This window comes from Schistocerca cancellata, chromosome 8 (assembly GCF_023864275.1).
Source record: "Schistocerca cancellata isolate TAMUIC-IGC-003103 chromosome 8, iqSchCanc2.1, whole genome shotgun sequence".
Lineage (NCBI taxonomy): Eukaryota > Metazoa > Arthropoda > Insecta > Orthoptera > Acrididae > Schistocerca > Schistocerca cancellata.
Genome location: NC_064633.1, coordinates 81258096 through 81270539, shown reverse-complemented (window position 1 = coordinate 81270539; position 12444 = coordinate 81258096). Strand labels below are relative to the sequence as shown.

Here is a 12444-nt window from a genome sequence, read left to right as displayed (position 1 = left end):
AGTACCCGAAAAGCGCGCTAGGAGGCGCCTCCTTAGCTCAGTGGCAGAGCGCTGGTCTAGTAAACCAGAGGTCGTGAGTTCGATCCTCACAGGAGGCAAATGAATTTTGTAACAGCCCCTCCCACCGTGGCCCTTTCGAAAAAAGCGGTCAAGGATAAAAAAAATTATGAATGGGTGCGGTATTTAAGAAATGCTCTCGCAAATGAATAGTGTGAATGGTGCTATTAAAGTGGGCACCAGACACTGCTGCTTTTGGCAGTCTCCGGTGAATGCCGACGTGAAATACTTAGTTCTTGTGATGTATTTTCTACCCCTGATAAAGACCCTCGCGATTATCATCGTCGTCGTCGGCGGCGGCGCTTTGGTAATAGCGACAACTCGCCATTGTATCACTTAAGGTGAGGTACCTTCCGCAAGCGACTGAGATGGCACTAAACGATTGAAGCTGATTTGCCACCTCTTGTTTGATCAGCGTCATAAGGGCTTGAATGTAACTTGCGATGGGACACAGCAAGAAGTAGCGTCGCACTTTTAGTACTAAAAGTTGAGATGGAGAACTGGGTCAAAGATGGGAAATTCATTCCGCCAAGTGTACAAATGGTGAAAATGAGGTGTGTGTGGGGAAGCATATTGCGCCAGTGACCGTGTGGCCTAATGGATAAGGCGTCGGACTTCGGATCCGAAGATTGCAGGTTCGAATCCTGTCACGGTCGAGTTTTTCCTGTTCTGCAAAAGATGCATGCTGTTTTAGTGTGTTGTTTGAGTACTGCAAAACTAGTTGAAAGTAGCTGCTGTCCGCTTCCTGGCTGCAAAACCGGCGTCTACCTGAAGCACAAGCAACACAAGGGTGATCTGTAGCGAAATTTTCGGCACAGTGCCGTTCAGGAGAGTTTTTGTTGCAACTACTGCATCTGATTCAGGACCCAAGGGCTACGCCACAGGCGTCTGCGCACAGTCGAGCATGTGTGTTGAATAATGGTGCTGATAGCCACGTATCATTTCAAGCAGATTTGATGCCTTTCGGAGACAATTTTTCATTAAATAGGATTGTAGCTGATTTGTGGCAGCAGGAAATAAGCTGTAGTCAAAAGAATCTTCAATAGATGGTCGCAGGTCAAATCAGTATTGTATGGCTCGTAACCCTTGTGTACAGCCCGGCTAGCTCAGTCAGTAGAGCATGAGACTCTTAATCTCAGGGTCGTGGGTTCGAGCCCCACGCTGGGCGGCTCAAAATTTTGTGTCTACGCGGATCCAACATGCGCCCCTCTCGTGAGCCTTGCGTGATGAACGTAACGGGTTACGACGATGCCTAGCTTCGGATGAATATCAGAGGAACGGTATTTGAAGCTGAAAGTAACTCTGAAATGAAATAAATTTGTTTTGGAATTTAATTTGTACATCGATATGGTGTGAGATGTGTAGGAAAGCAGCAGCTGTGCTAACGAAATGCAAATAATGGTCGCTCATGCGGTGCGTTTCGAGCTGAAGGGCTCCGATTCACTAGTCTGTAAGAACAAAGTACCCGAAAAGCGCGCTAGGAGGCGCCTCCTTAGCTCAGTGGCAGAGCGCTGGTCTAGTAAACCAGAGGTCGTGAGTTCGATCCTCACAGGAGGCAAATGAATTTTGTAACAGCCCCTCCCACCGTGGCCCTTTCGAAAAAAGCGGTCAAGGATAAAAAAAATTATGAATGGGTGCGGTATTTAAGAAATGCTCTCGCAAATGAATAGTGTGAATGGTGCTATTAAAGTGGGCACCAGACACTGCTGCTTTTGGCAGTCTCCGGTGAATGCCGACGTGAAATACTTAGTTCTTGTGATGTATTTTCTACCCCTGATAAAGACCCTCGCGATTATCATCGTCGTCGTCGGCGGCGGCGCTTTGGTAATAGCGACAACTCGCCATTGTATCACTTAAGGTGAGGTACCTTCCGCAAGCGACTGAGATGGCACTAAGCGATTGAAGCTGATTTGCCACCTCTTGTTTGATCAGCGTCATAAGGGCTTGAATGTAACTTGCGATGGGACACAGCAAGAAGTAGCGTCGCACTTTTAGTACTAAAATTTGAGATGGAGAACTGGGTCAAAGATGGGAAATTCATTCCGCCAAGTGTACAAATGGTGAAAATGAGGTGTGTGTGGGGAAGCATATTGCGCCAGTGACCGTGTGGCCTAATGGATAAGGCGTCGGACTTCGGATCCGAAGATTGCAGGTTCGAATCCTGTCACGGTCGAGTTTTTCCTGTTCTGCAAAAGATGCATGCTGTTTTAGTGTGTTGTTTGAGTACTGCAAAACTAGTTGAAAGTAGCTGCTGTCCGCTTCCTGGCTGCAAAACCGGCGTCTACCTGAAGCACAAGCAACACAAGGGTGATCTGTAGCGAAATTTTCGGCACAGTGCCGTTCAGGAGAGTTTTTGTTGCAACTACTGCATCTGATTCAGGACCCAAGGGCTACGCCACAGGCGTCTGCGCACAGTCGAGCATGTGTGTTGAATAATGGTGCTGATAGCCACGTATCATTTCAAGCAGAGTTGATGCCTTTCGGAGACAATTTTTCATTAAATAGGATTGTAGCTGATTTGTGGCAGCAGGAAATAAGCTGTAGTCAAAAGAATCTTCAATAGATGGTCGCAGGTCAAATCAGTATTGTATGGCTCGTAACCCTTGTGTACAGCCCGGCTAGCTCAGTCGGTAGAGCATGAGACTCTTAATCTCAGGGTCGTGGGTTCGAGCCCCACGCTGGGCGCCTCAAAATTTTGTGTCTACGCGGATCCAACATGCGCCCCTCTCGTGAGCCTTGCGTGATGAACGTAACGGGTTACGACGATGCCTAGCTTCGGATGAATATCAGAGGAACGGTATTTGAAGCTGAAAGTAACTCTGAAATGAAATAAATTTGTTTTCGAATTTAATTTGTACATCGATATGGTGTGAGATGTGTAGGAAAGCAGCAGCTGTGCTAACGAAATGCAAATAATGGTCGCTCATGCGGTGCGTTTCGAGCTGAAGGGCTCCGATTCACTAGTCTGTAAGAACAAAGTACCCGAAAAGCGCGCTAGAAGGCGCCTCCTTAGCTCAGTGGCAGAGCGCTGGTCTAGTAAACCAGAGATCGTGAGTTCGATCCTCACAGGAGGCAAATGAATTTTGTAACAGCCCCTCCCACCGTGGCCCTTTCGAAAAAAGCGGTCAAGGATAAAAAAAAATTATGAATGGGTGCGGTATTTAAGAAATGCTCTCGCAAATGAATAGTGTGAATGGTGCTATTAAAGTGGGCACCAGACACTGCTGCTTTTGGCAGTCTCCGGTGAATGCCGACGTGAAATACTTAGTTCTTGTGATGTATTTTCTACCCCTGATAAAGACCCTCGCGATTATCATCGTCGTCGTCGTCGGCGGCGGCGGCGGCGCTTTGGTAATAGCGACAACTCGCCATTGTATCACTTAAGGTGAGGTACCTTCCGCAAGCGACTGAGATGGCACTAAGCGATTGAAGCTGATTTGCCACCTCTTGTTTGATCAGCGTCATAAGGGCTTGAATGTAACTTGCGATGGGACACAGCAAGAAGTAGCGTCGCACTTTTAGTACTAAAATTTGAGATGGAGAACTGGGTCAAAGATGGGAAATTCATTCCGCCAAGTGTACAAATGGTGAAAATGAGGTGTGTGTGGGGAAGCATATTGCGCCAGTGACCGTGTGGCCTAATGGATAAGGCGTCGGACTTCGGATCCGAAGATTGCAGGTTCGAATCCTGTCACGGTCGAGTTTTTCCTGTTCTGCAAAAGATGCATGCTGTTTTAGTGTGTTGTTTGAGTACTGCAAAACTAGTTGAAAGTAGCTGCTGTCCGCTTCCTGGCTGCAAAACCGGCGTCTACCTGAAGCACAAGCAACACAAGGGTGATCTGTAGCGAAATTTTCGGCACAGTGCCGTTCAGGAGAGTTTTTGTTGCAACTACTGCATCTGATTCAGGACCCAAGGGCTACGCCACAGGCGTCTGCGCACAGTCGAGCATGTGTGTTGAATAATGGTGCTGATAGCCACGTATCATTTCAAGCAGAGTTGATGCCTTTCGGAGACAATTTTTCATTAAATAGGATTGTAGCTGATTTGTGGCAGCAGGAAATAAGCTGTAGTCAAAAGAATCTTCAATAGATGGACGCAGGTCAAATCAGTATTGTATGGCTCGTAACCCTTGTGTACAGCCCGGCTAGCTCAGTCGGTAGAGCATGAGACTCTTAATCTCAGGGTCGTGGGTTCGAGCCCCACGCTGGGCGCCTCAAAATTTTGTGTCTACGCGGATCCAACATGCGCCCCTCTCGTGAGCCTTGCGTGATGAACGTAACGGGTTACGACGATGCCTAGCTTCGGATGAATATCAGAGGAACGGTATTTGAAGCTGAAAGTAACTCTGAAATGAAATAAATTTGTTTTGGAATTTAATTTGTACATCGATATGGTGTGAGATGTGTAGGAAAGCAGCAGCTGTGCTAACGAAATGCAAATAATGGTCGCTCATGCGGTGCGTTTCGAGCTGAAGGGCTCCGATTCACTAGTCTGTAAGAACAAAGTACCCGAAAAGCGCGCTAGGAGGCGCCTCCTTAGCTCAGTGGCAGAGCGCTGGTCTAGTAAACCAGAGGTCGTGAGTTCGATCCTCACAGGAGGCAAATGAATTTTGTAACAGCCCCTCCCACCGTGGCCCTTTCGAAAAAAGCGGTCAAGGATAAAAAAAATTATGAATGGGTGCGGTATTTAAGAAATGCTCTCGCAAATGAATAGTGTGAATGGTGCTATTAAAGTGGGCACCAGACACTGCTGCTTTTGGCAGTCTCCGGTGAATGCCGACGTGAAATACTTAGTTCTTGTGATGTATTTTCTACCCCTGATAAAGACCCTCGCGATTATCATCGTCGTCGTCGGCGGCGGCGCTTTGGTAATAGCGACAACTCGCCATTGTATCACTTAAGGTGAGGTACCTTCCGCAAGCGACTGAGATGGCACTAAGCGATTGAAGCTGATTTGCCACCTCTTGTTTGATCAGCGTCATAAGGGCTTGAATGTAACTTGCGATGGGACACAGCAAGAAGTAGCGTCGCACTTTTAGTACTAAAATTTGAGATGGAGAACTGGGTCAAAGATGGGAAATTCATTCCGCCAAGTGTACAAATGGTGAAAATGAGGTGTGTGTGGGGAAGCATATTGCGCCAGTGACCGTGTGGCCTAATGGATAAGGCGTCGGACTTCGGATCCGAAGATTGCAGGTTCGAATCCTGTCACGGTCGAGTTTTTCCTGTTCTGCAAAAGATGCATGCTGTTTTAGTGTGTTGTTTGAGTACTGCAAAACTAGTTGAAAGTAGCTGCTGTCCGCTTCCTGGCTGCAAAACCGGCGTCTACCTGAAGCACAAGCAACACAAGGGTGATCTGTAGCGAAATTTTCGGCACAGTGCCGTTCAGGAGAGTTTTTGTTGCAACTACTGCATCTGATTCAGGACCCAAGGGCTACGCCACAGGCGTCTGCGCACAGTCGAGCATGTGTGTTGAATAATGGTGCTGATAGCCACGTATCATTTCAAGCAGAGTTGATGCCTTTCGGAGACAATTTTTCATTAAATAGGATTGTAGCTGATTTGTGGCAGCAGGAAATAAGCTGTAGTCAAAAGAATCTTCAATAGATGGTCGCAGGTCAAATCAGTATTGTATGGCTCGTAACCCTTGTGTACAGCCCGGCTAGCTCAGTCGGTAGAGCATGAGACTCTTAATCTCAGGGTCGTGGGTTCGAGCCCCACGCTGGGCGCCTCAAAATTTTGTGTCTACGCGGATCCAACATGCGCCCCTCTCGTGAGCCTTGCGTGATGAACGTAACGGGTTACGACGATGCCTAGCTTCGGATGAATATCAGAGGAACGGTATTTGAAGCTGAAAGTAACTCTGAAATGAAATAAATTTGTTTTCGAATTTAATTTGTACATCGATATGGTGTGAGATGTGTAGGAAAGCAGCAGCTGTGCTAACGAAATGCAAATAATGGTCGCTCATGCGGTGCGTTTCGAGCTGAAGGGCTCCGATTCACTAGTCTGTAAGAACAAAGTACCCGAAAAGCGCGCTAGAAGGCGCCTCCTTAGCTCAGTGGCAGAGCGCTGGTCTAGTAAACCAGAGATCGTGAGTTCGATCCTCACAGGAGGCAAATGAATTTTGTAACAGCCCCTCCCACCGTGGCCCTTTCGAAAAAAGCGGTCAAGGATAAAAAAAAATTATGAATGGGTGCGGTATTTAAGAAATGCTCTCGCAAATGAATAGTGTGAATGGTGCTATTAAAGTGGGCACCAGACACTGCTGCTTTTGGCAGTCTCCGGTGAATGCCGACGTGAAATACTTAGTTCTTGTGATGTATTTTCTACCCCTGATAAAGACCCTCGCGATTATCATCGTCGTCGTCGTCGGCGGCGGCGGCGGCGCTTTGGTAATAGCGACAACTCGCCATTGTATCACTTAAGGTGAGGTACCTTCCGCAAGCGACTGAGATGGCACTAAGCGATTGAAGCTGATTTGCCACCTCTTGTTTGATCAGCGTCATAAGGGCTTGAATGTAACTTGCGATGGGACACAGCAAGAAGTAGCGTCGCACTTTTAGTACTAAAATTTGAGATGGAGAACTGGGTCAAAGATGGGAAATTCATTCCGCCAAGTGTACAAATGGTGAAAATGAGGTGTGTGTGGGGAAGCATATTGCGCCAGTGACCGTGTGGCCTAATGGATAAGGCGTCGGACTTCGGATCCGAAGATTGCAGGTTCGAATCCTGTCACGGTCGAGTTTTTCCTGTTCTGCAAAAGATGCATGCTGTTTTAGTGTGTTGTTTGAGTACTGCAAAACTAGTTGAAAGTAGCTGCTGTCCGCTTCCTGGCTGCAAAACCGGCGTCTACCTGAAGCACAAGCAACACAAGGGTGATCTGTAGCGAAATTTTCGGCACAGTGCCGTTCAGGAGAGTTTTTGTTGCAACTACTGCATCTGATTCAGGACCCAAGGGCTACGCCACAGGCGTCTGCGCACAGTCGAGCATGTGTGTTGAATAATGGTGCTGATAGCCACGTATCATTTCAAGCAGAGTTGATGCCTTTCGGAGACAATTTTTCATTAAATAGGATTGTAGCTGATTTGTGGCAGCAGGAAATAAGCTGTAGTCAAAAGAATCTTCAATAGATGGACGCAGGTCAAATCAGTATTGTATGGCTCGTAACCCTTGTGTACAGCCCGGCTAGCTCAGTCGGTAGAGCATGAGACTCTTAATCTCAGGGTCGTGGGTTCGAGCCCCACGCTGGGCGCCTCAAAATTTTGTGTCTACGCGGATCCAACATGCGCCCCTCTCGTGAGCCTTGCGTGATGAACGTAACGGGTTACGACGATGCCTAGCTTCGGATGAATATCAGAGGAACGGTATTTGAAGCTGAAAGTAACTCTGAAATGAAATAAATTTGTTTTGGAATTTAATTTGTACATCGATATGGTGTGAGATGTGTAGGAAAGCAGCAGCTGTGCTAACGAAATGCAAATAATGGTCGCTCATGCGGTGCGTTTCGAGCTGAAGGGCTCCGATTCACTAGTCTGTAAGAACAAAGTACCCGAAAAGCGCGCTAGAAGGCGCCTCCTTAGCTCAGTGGCAGAGCGCTGGTCTAGTAAACCAGAGGTCGTGAGTTCGATCCTCACAGGAGGCAAATGAATTTTGTAACAGCCCCTCCCACCGTGGCCCTTTCGAAAAAAGCGGTCAAGGATAAAAAAAAATTATGAATGGGTGCGGTATTTAAGAAATGCTCTCGCAAATGAATAGTGTGAATGGTGCTATTAAAGTGGGCACCAGACACTGCTGCTTTTGGCAGTCTCCGGTGAATGCCGACGTGAAATACTTAGTTCTTGTGATGTATTTTCTACCCCTGATAAAGACCCTCGCGATTATCATCGTCGTCGTCGTCGGCGGCGGCGGCGGCGCTTTGGTAATAGCGACAACTCGCCATTGTATCACTTAAGGTGAGGTACCTTCCGCAAGCGACTGAGATGGCACTAAGCGATTGAAGCTGATTTGCCACCTCTTGTTTGATCAGCGTCATAAGGGCTTGAATGTAACTTGCGATGGGACACAGCAAGAAGTAGCGTCGCACTTTTAGTACTAAAATTTGAGATGGAGAACTGGGTCAAAGATGGGAAATTCATTCCGCCAAGTGTACAAATGGTGAAAATGAGGTGTGTGTGGGGAAGCATATTGCGCCAGTGACCGTGTGGCCTAATGGATAAGGCGTCGGACTTCGGATCCGAAGATTGCAGGTTCGAATCCTGTCACGGTCGAGTTTTTCCTGTTCTGCAAAAGATGCATGCTGTTTTAGTGTGTTGTTTGAGTACTGCAAAACTAGTTGAAAGTAGCTGCTGTCCGCTTCCTGGCTGCAAAACCGGCGTCTACCTGAAGCACAAGCAACACAAGGGTGATCTGTAGCGAAATTTTCGGCACAGTGCCGTTGAGGAGAGTTTTTGTTGCAACTACTGCATCTGATTCAGGACCCAAGGGCTACGCCACAGGCGTCTGCGCACAGTCGAGCATGTGTGTTGAATAATGGTGCTGATAGCCACGTATCATTTCAAGCAGATTTGATGCCTTTCGGAGACAATTTTTCATTAAATAGGATTGTAGCTGATTTGTGGCAGCAGGAAATAAGCTGTAGTCAAAAGAATCTTCAATAGATGGTCGCAGGTCAAATCAGTATTGTATGGCTCGTAACCCTTGTGTACAGCCCGGCTAGCTCAGTCGGTAGAGCATGAGACTCTTAATCTCAGGGTCGTGGGTTCGAGCCCCACGCTGGGCGGCTCAAAATTTTGTGTCTACGCGGATCCAACATGCGCCCCTCTCGTGAGCCTTGCGTGATGAACGTAACGGGTTACGACGATACCTAGCTTCGGATGAATATCAGAGGAACGGTATTTGAAGCTGAAAGTAACTCTGAAATGAAATAAATTTGTTTTGGAATTTAATTTGTACATCGATATGGTGTGAGATGTGTAGGAAAGCAGCAGCTGTGCTAACAAAATGCAAATAATGGTCGCTCATGCGGTGCGTTTCGAGCTGAAGGGCTCCGATTCACTAGTCTGTAAGAACAAAGTACCCGAAAAGTGCGCCAGGAGGCGCCTCCTTAGCTCAGTGGCAGAGCGCTGGTCTAGTAAACCAGAGGTCGTGAGTTCGATCCTCACAGGAGGCAAATGAATTTTGTAACAGCCCCTCCCACCGTGGCCCTTTCGAAAAAAGCGGTCAAGGATAAAAAAAATTATGAATGGGTGCGGTATTTAAGAAATGCTCTCGCAAATGAATAGTGTGAATGGTGCTATTAAAGTGGGCACCAGACACTGCTGCTTTTGGCAGTCTCCGGTGAATGCCGACGTGAAATACTTAGTTCTTGTGATGTATTTTCTACCCCTGATAAAGACCCTCGCGATTATCATCGTCGTCGTCGGCGGCGGCGGCGCTTTGGTAATAGCGACAACTCGCCATTGTATCACTTAAGGTGAGGTACCTTCCGCAAGCGACTGAGATGGCACTAAGCGATTGAAGCTGATTTTCCACCTCTTGTTTGATCAGCGTCATAAGGGCTTGAATGTAACTTGCGATGGGACACAGCAAGAAGTAGCGTCGCACTTTTAGTACTAAAATTTGAGATGGAGAACTGGGTCAAAGATGGGAAATTCATTCCGCCAAGTGTACAAATGGTGAAAATGAGGTGTGTGTGGGGAAGCATATTGCGCCAGTGACCGTGTGGCCTAATGGATAAGGCGTCGGACTTCGGATCCGAAGATTGCAGGTTCGAATCCTGTCACGGTCGAGTTTTTCCTGTTCTGCAAAAGATGCATGCTGTTTTAGTGTGTTGTTTGAGTACTGCAAAACTAGTTGAAAGTAGCTGCTGTCCGCTTCCTGGCTGCAAAACCGGCGTCTACCTGAAGCACAAGCAACACAAGGGTGATCTGTAGCGAAATTTTCGGCACAGTGCCGTTCAGGAGAGTTTTTGTTGCAACTACTGCATCTGATTCAGGACCCAAGGGCTACGCCACAGGCGTCTGCGCACAGTCGAGCATGTGTGTTGAATAATGGTGCTGATAGCCACGTATCATTTCAAGCAGAGTTGATGCCTTTCGGAGACAATTTTTCATTAAATAGGATTGTAGCTGATTTGTGGCAGCAGGAAATAAGCTGTAGTCAAAAGAATCTTCAATAGATGGTCGCAGGTCAAATCAGTATTGTATGGCTCGTAACCCTTGTGTACAGCCCGGCTAGCTCAGTCGGTAGAGCATGAGACTCTTAATCTCAGGGTCGTGGGTTCGAGCCCCACGCTGGGCGCCTCAAAATTTTGTGTCTACGCGGATCCAACATGCGCCCCTCTCGTGAGCCTTGCGTGATGAACGTAACGGGTCACGACGATGCCTAGCTTCGGATGAATATCAGAGGAACGGTATTTGAAGCTGAAAGTAACTCTGAAATGAAATAAATTTGTTTTGGAATTTAATTTGTACATCGATAAGGTGTGAGATGTGTAGGAAAGCAGCAGCTGTGCTAACGAAATGCAAATAATGGTCGCTCATGCGGTGCGTTTCGAGCTGAAGGGCTCCGATTCACTAGTCTGTAAGAACAAAGTACCCGAAAAGCGCGCTAGAAGACGCCTCCTTAGCTCAGTGGCAGAGCGCTGGTCTAGTAAACCAGAGGTCGTGAGTTCGATCCTCACAGGAGGCAAATGAATTTTGTAACAGCCCCTCCCACCGTGGCCCTTTCGAAAAAAGCGGTCAAGGATAAAAAACATTATGAATGGGTGCGGTATTTAAGAAATGCTCTCGCAAATGAATAGTGTGAATGGTGCTATTAAAGTGGGCACCAGACACTGCTGCTTTTGGCAGTCTCCGGTGAATGCCGACGTGAAATACTTAGTTCTTGTGATGTATTTTCTACCCCTGATAAAGACCCTCGCGATTATCATCGTCGTCGTCGTCGTCGTCAGCGGCGGCGGCGCTTTGGTAATAGCGACAACTCGCCATTGTATCACTTAAGGTGAGGTACCTTCCGCAAGCGACTGAGATGGCACTAAGCGATTGAAGCTGATTTGCCACCTCTTGTTTGATCAGCGTCATAAGGGCTTGAATGTAACTTGCGATGGGACACAGCAAGAAGTAGCGTCGCACTTTTAGTACTAAAATTTGAGATGGAGAACTGGGTCAAAGATGGGAAATTCATTCCGCCAAGTGTACAAATGGTGAAAATGAGGTGTGTGTGGGGAAGCATATTGCGCCAGTGACCGTGTGGCCTAATGGATAAGGCGTCGGACTTCGGATCCGAAGATTGCAGGTTCGAATCCTGTCACGGTCGAGTTTTTCCTGTTCTGCAAAAGATGCATGCTGTTTTAGTGTGTTGTTTGAGTACTGCAAAACTAGTTGAAAGTAGCTGCTGTCCGCTTCCTGGCTGCAAAACCGGCGTCTACCTGAAGCACAAGCAAGACAAGGGTGATCTGTAGCGAAATTTTCGGCACAGTGCCGTTCAGGAGAGTTTTTGTTGCAACTACTGCATCTGATTCAGGACCCAAGGGCTACGCCACAGGCGTCTGCGCACAGTCGAGCATGTGTGTTGAATAATGGTGCTGATAGCCACGTATCATTTCAAGCAGATTTGATGCCTTTCAGAGACAATTTTTCATTAAATAGGATTGTAGCTGATTTGTGGCAGCAGGAAATAAGCTGTAGTCAAAAGAATCTTCAATAGATGGTCGCAGGTCAAATCAGTATTGTATGGCTCGTAACCCTTCTGTACAGCCCGGCTAGCTCAGTCGGTAGAGCATGAGACTCTTAATCTCAGGGTCGTGGGTTCGCGCCCCACGCTGGGCGGCTCAAAATTTTGTGTCTACGCGGATCCAACATGCGCCCCTCTCGTGAGCCTTGCGTGATGAACGTAACGGGTTACGACGATGCCTAGCTTCGGATGAATATCAGAGGAACGGTATTTGAAGCTGAAAGTAACTCTGAAATGAAATAAATTTGTTTTGGAATTTAATTTGTACATCGATATGGTGTGAGATGTGTAGGAAAGCAGCAGCTGTGCTAACGAAATGCAAATAATGGTCGCTCATGCGGTGCGTTTCGAGCTGAAGGGCTCCGATTCACTAGTCTGTAAGAACAAAGTACCCGAAAAGCGCGCTAGGAGGCGCCTCCTTAGCTCAGTGGCAGAGCGTTGGTCTAGTAAACCAGAGGTCGTGAGTTCGATCCTAACAGGAGGCAAATGAATTTTGTAACAGCCCCTCCCACCGTGGCCATTTCGAAAAAAGCGGTCAAGGATAAAAAAATTTATGAATGGGTGCGGTATTTAAGAAATGCTCTCGCAAATGAATAGTGTGAATGGTGCTATTAAAGTGGGCACCAGACACTGCTGCTTTTGGCAGTCTC

At 47.3% G+C, this 12444-nt stretch overlaps 25 non-coding genes across 25 annotated transcripts; all 25 read left to right on the top strand.

The window, feature by feature from the left end:
* Window positions 1-26: 26 nt before the first annotated feature.
* Window positions 27-98, top strand: Trnat-agu (transfer RNA threonine (anticodon AGU)). The gene has a single exon. It is a non-coding gene; the product is annotated as a tRNA-Thr (tRNA).
* A 542-nt stretch (window positions 99-640) lies between these two features.
* Window positions 641-713, top strand: Trnar-ucg (transfer RNA arginine (anticodon UCG)). Its single transcript has one exon. It is a non-coding gene; the product is annotated as a tRNA-Arg (tRNA).
* A 439-nt stretch (window positions 714-1152) lies between these two features.
* Trnak-cuu (transfer RNA lysine (anticodon CUU)) lies at window positions 1153-1225 on the top strand. Its single transcript has one exon. It is a non-coding gene; the product is annotated as a tRNA-Lys (tRNA).
* A 318-nt stretch (window positions 1226-1543) lies between these two features.
* Trnat-agu (transfer RNA threonine (anticodon AGU)) lies at window positions 1544-1615 on the top strand. Its single transcript has one exon. It is a non-coding gene; the product is annotated as a tRNA-Thr (tRNA).
* Window positions 1616-2157: 542 nt separating this feature from the next.
* On the top strand, window positions 2158-2230 carry Trnar-ucg (transfer RNA arginine (anticodon UCG)). The gene has a single exon. It is a non-coding gene; the product is annotated as a tRNA-Arg (tRNA).
* A 439-nt stretch (window positions 2231-2669) lies between these two features.
* Trnak-cuu (transfer RNA lysine (anticodon CUU)) lies at window positions 2670-2742 on the top strand. Its single transcript has one exon. It is a non-coding gene; the product is annotated as a tRNA-Lys (tRNA).
* Window positions 2743-3060: 318 nt separating this feature from the next.
* Window positions 3061-3132, top strand: Trnat-agu (transfer RNA threonine (anticodon AGU)). The gene has a single exon. It is a non-coding gene; the product is annotated as a tRNA-Thr (tRNA).
* A 552-nt stretch (window positions 3133-3684) lies between these two features.
* On the top strand, window positions 3685-3757 carry Trnar-ucg (transfer RNA arginine (anticodon UCG)). The gene has a single exon. It is a non-coding gene; the product is annotated as a tRNA-Arg (tRNA).
* A 439-nt stretch (window positions 3758-4196) lies between these two features.
* Trnak-cuu (transfer RNA lysine (anticodon CUU)) lies at window positions 4197-4269 on the top strand. Its single transcript has one exon. It is a non-coding gene; the product is annotated as a tRNA-Lys (tRNA).
* A 318-nt stretch (window positions 4270-4587) lies between these two features.
* Trnat-agu (transfer RNA threonine (anticodon AGU)) lies at window positions 4588-4659 on the top strand. The gene has a single exon. It is a non-coding gene; the product is annotated as a tRNA-Thr (tRNA).
* Window positions 4660-5201: 542 nt separating this feature from the next.
* Window positions 5202-5274, top strand: Trnar-ucg (transfer RNA arginine (anticodon UCG)). Its single transcript has one exon. It is a non-coding gene; the product is annotated as a tRNA-Arg (tRNA).
* Window positions 5275-5713: 439 nt separating this feature from the next.
* Trnak-cuu (transfer RNA lysine (anticodon CUU)) lies at window positions 5714-5786 on the top strand. Its single transcript has one exon. It is a non-coding gene; the product is annotated as a tRNA-Lys (tRNA).
* Window positions 5787-6104: 318 nt separating this feature from the next.
* Window positions 6105-6176, top strand: Trnat-agu (transfer RNA threonine (anticodon AGU)). Its single transcript has one exon. It is a non-coding gene; the product is annotated as a tRNA-Thr (tRNA).
* Window positions 6177-6728: 552 nt separating this feature from the next.
* On the top strand, window positions 6729-6801 carry Trnar-ucg (transfer RNA arginine (anticodon UCG)). Its single transcript has one exon. It is a non-coding gene; the product is annotated as a tRNA-Arg (tRNA).
* A 439-nt stretch (window positions 6802-7240) lies between these two features.
* Trnak-cuu (transfer RNA lysine (anticodon CUU)) lies at window positions 7241-7313 on the top strand. Its single transcript has one exon. It is a non-coding gene; the product is annotated as a tRNA-Lys (tRNA).
* A 318-nt stretch (window positions 7314-7631) lies between these two features.
* Trnat-agu (transfer RNA threonine (anticodon AGU)) lies at window positions 7632-7703 on the top strand. Its single transcript has one exon. It is a non-coding gene; the product is annotated as a tRNA-Thr (tRNA).
* Window positions 7704-8255: 552 nt separating this feature from the next.
* Trnar-ucg (transfer RNA arginine (anticodon UCG)) lies at window positions 8256-8328 on the top strand. Its single transcript has one exon. It is a non-coding gene; the product is annotated as a tRNA-Arg (tRNA).
* Window positions 8329-8767: 439 nt separating this feature from the next.
* Trnak-cuu (transfer RNA lysine (anticodon CUU)) lies at window positions 8768-8840 on the top strand. The gene has a single exon. It is a non-coding gene; the product is annotated as a tRNA-Lys (tRNA).
* Window positions 8841-9158: 318 nt separating this feature from the next.
* Trnat-agu (transfer RNA threonine (anticodon AGU)) lies at window positions 9159-9230 on the top strand. The gene has a single exon. It is a non-coding gene; the product is annotated as a tRNA-Thr (tRNA).
* Window positions 9231-9775: 545 nt separating this feature from the next.
* Window positions 9776-9848, top strand: Trnar-ucg (transfer RNA arginine (anticodon UCG)). The gene has a single exon. It is a non-coding gene; the product is annotated as a tRNA-Arg (tRNA).
* Window positions 9849-10287: 439 nt separating this feature from the next.
* On the top strand, window positions 10288-10360 carry Trnak-cuu (transfer RNA lysine (anticodon CUU)). The gene has a single exon. It is a non-coding gene; the product is annotated as a tRNA-Lys (tRNA).
* Window positions 10361-10678: 318 nt separating this feature from the next.
* Window positions 10679-10750, top strand: Trnat-agu (transfer RNA threonine (anticodon AGU)). Its single transcript has one exon. It is a non-coding gene; the product is annotated as a tRNA-Thr (tRNA).
* A 554-nt stretch (window positions 10751-11304) lies between these two features.
* Window positions 11305-11377, top strand: Trnar-ucg (transfer RNA arginine (anticodon UCG)). The gene has a single exon. It is a non-coding gene; the product is annotated as a tRNA-Arg (tRNA).
* Window positions 11378-11816: 439 nt separating this feature from the next.
* Trnak-cuu (transfer RNA lysine (anticodon CUU)) lies at window positions 11817-11889 on the top strand. Its single transcript has one exon. It is a non-coding gene; the product is annotated as a tRNA-Lys (tRNA).
* A 318-nt stretch (window positions 11890-12207) lies between these two features.
* On the top strand, window positions 12208-12279 carry Trnat-agu (transfer RNA threonine (anticodon AGU)). The gene has a single exon. It is a non-coding gene; the product is annotated as a tRNA-Thr (tRNA).
* Window positions 12280-12444: the final 165 nt, after the last annotated feature.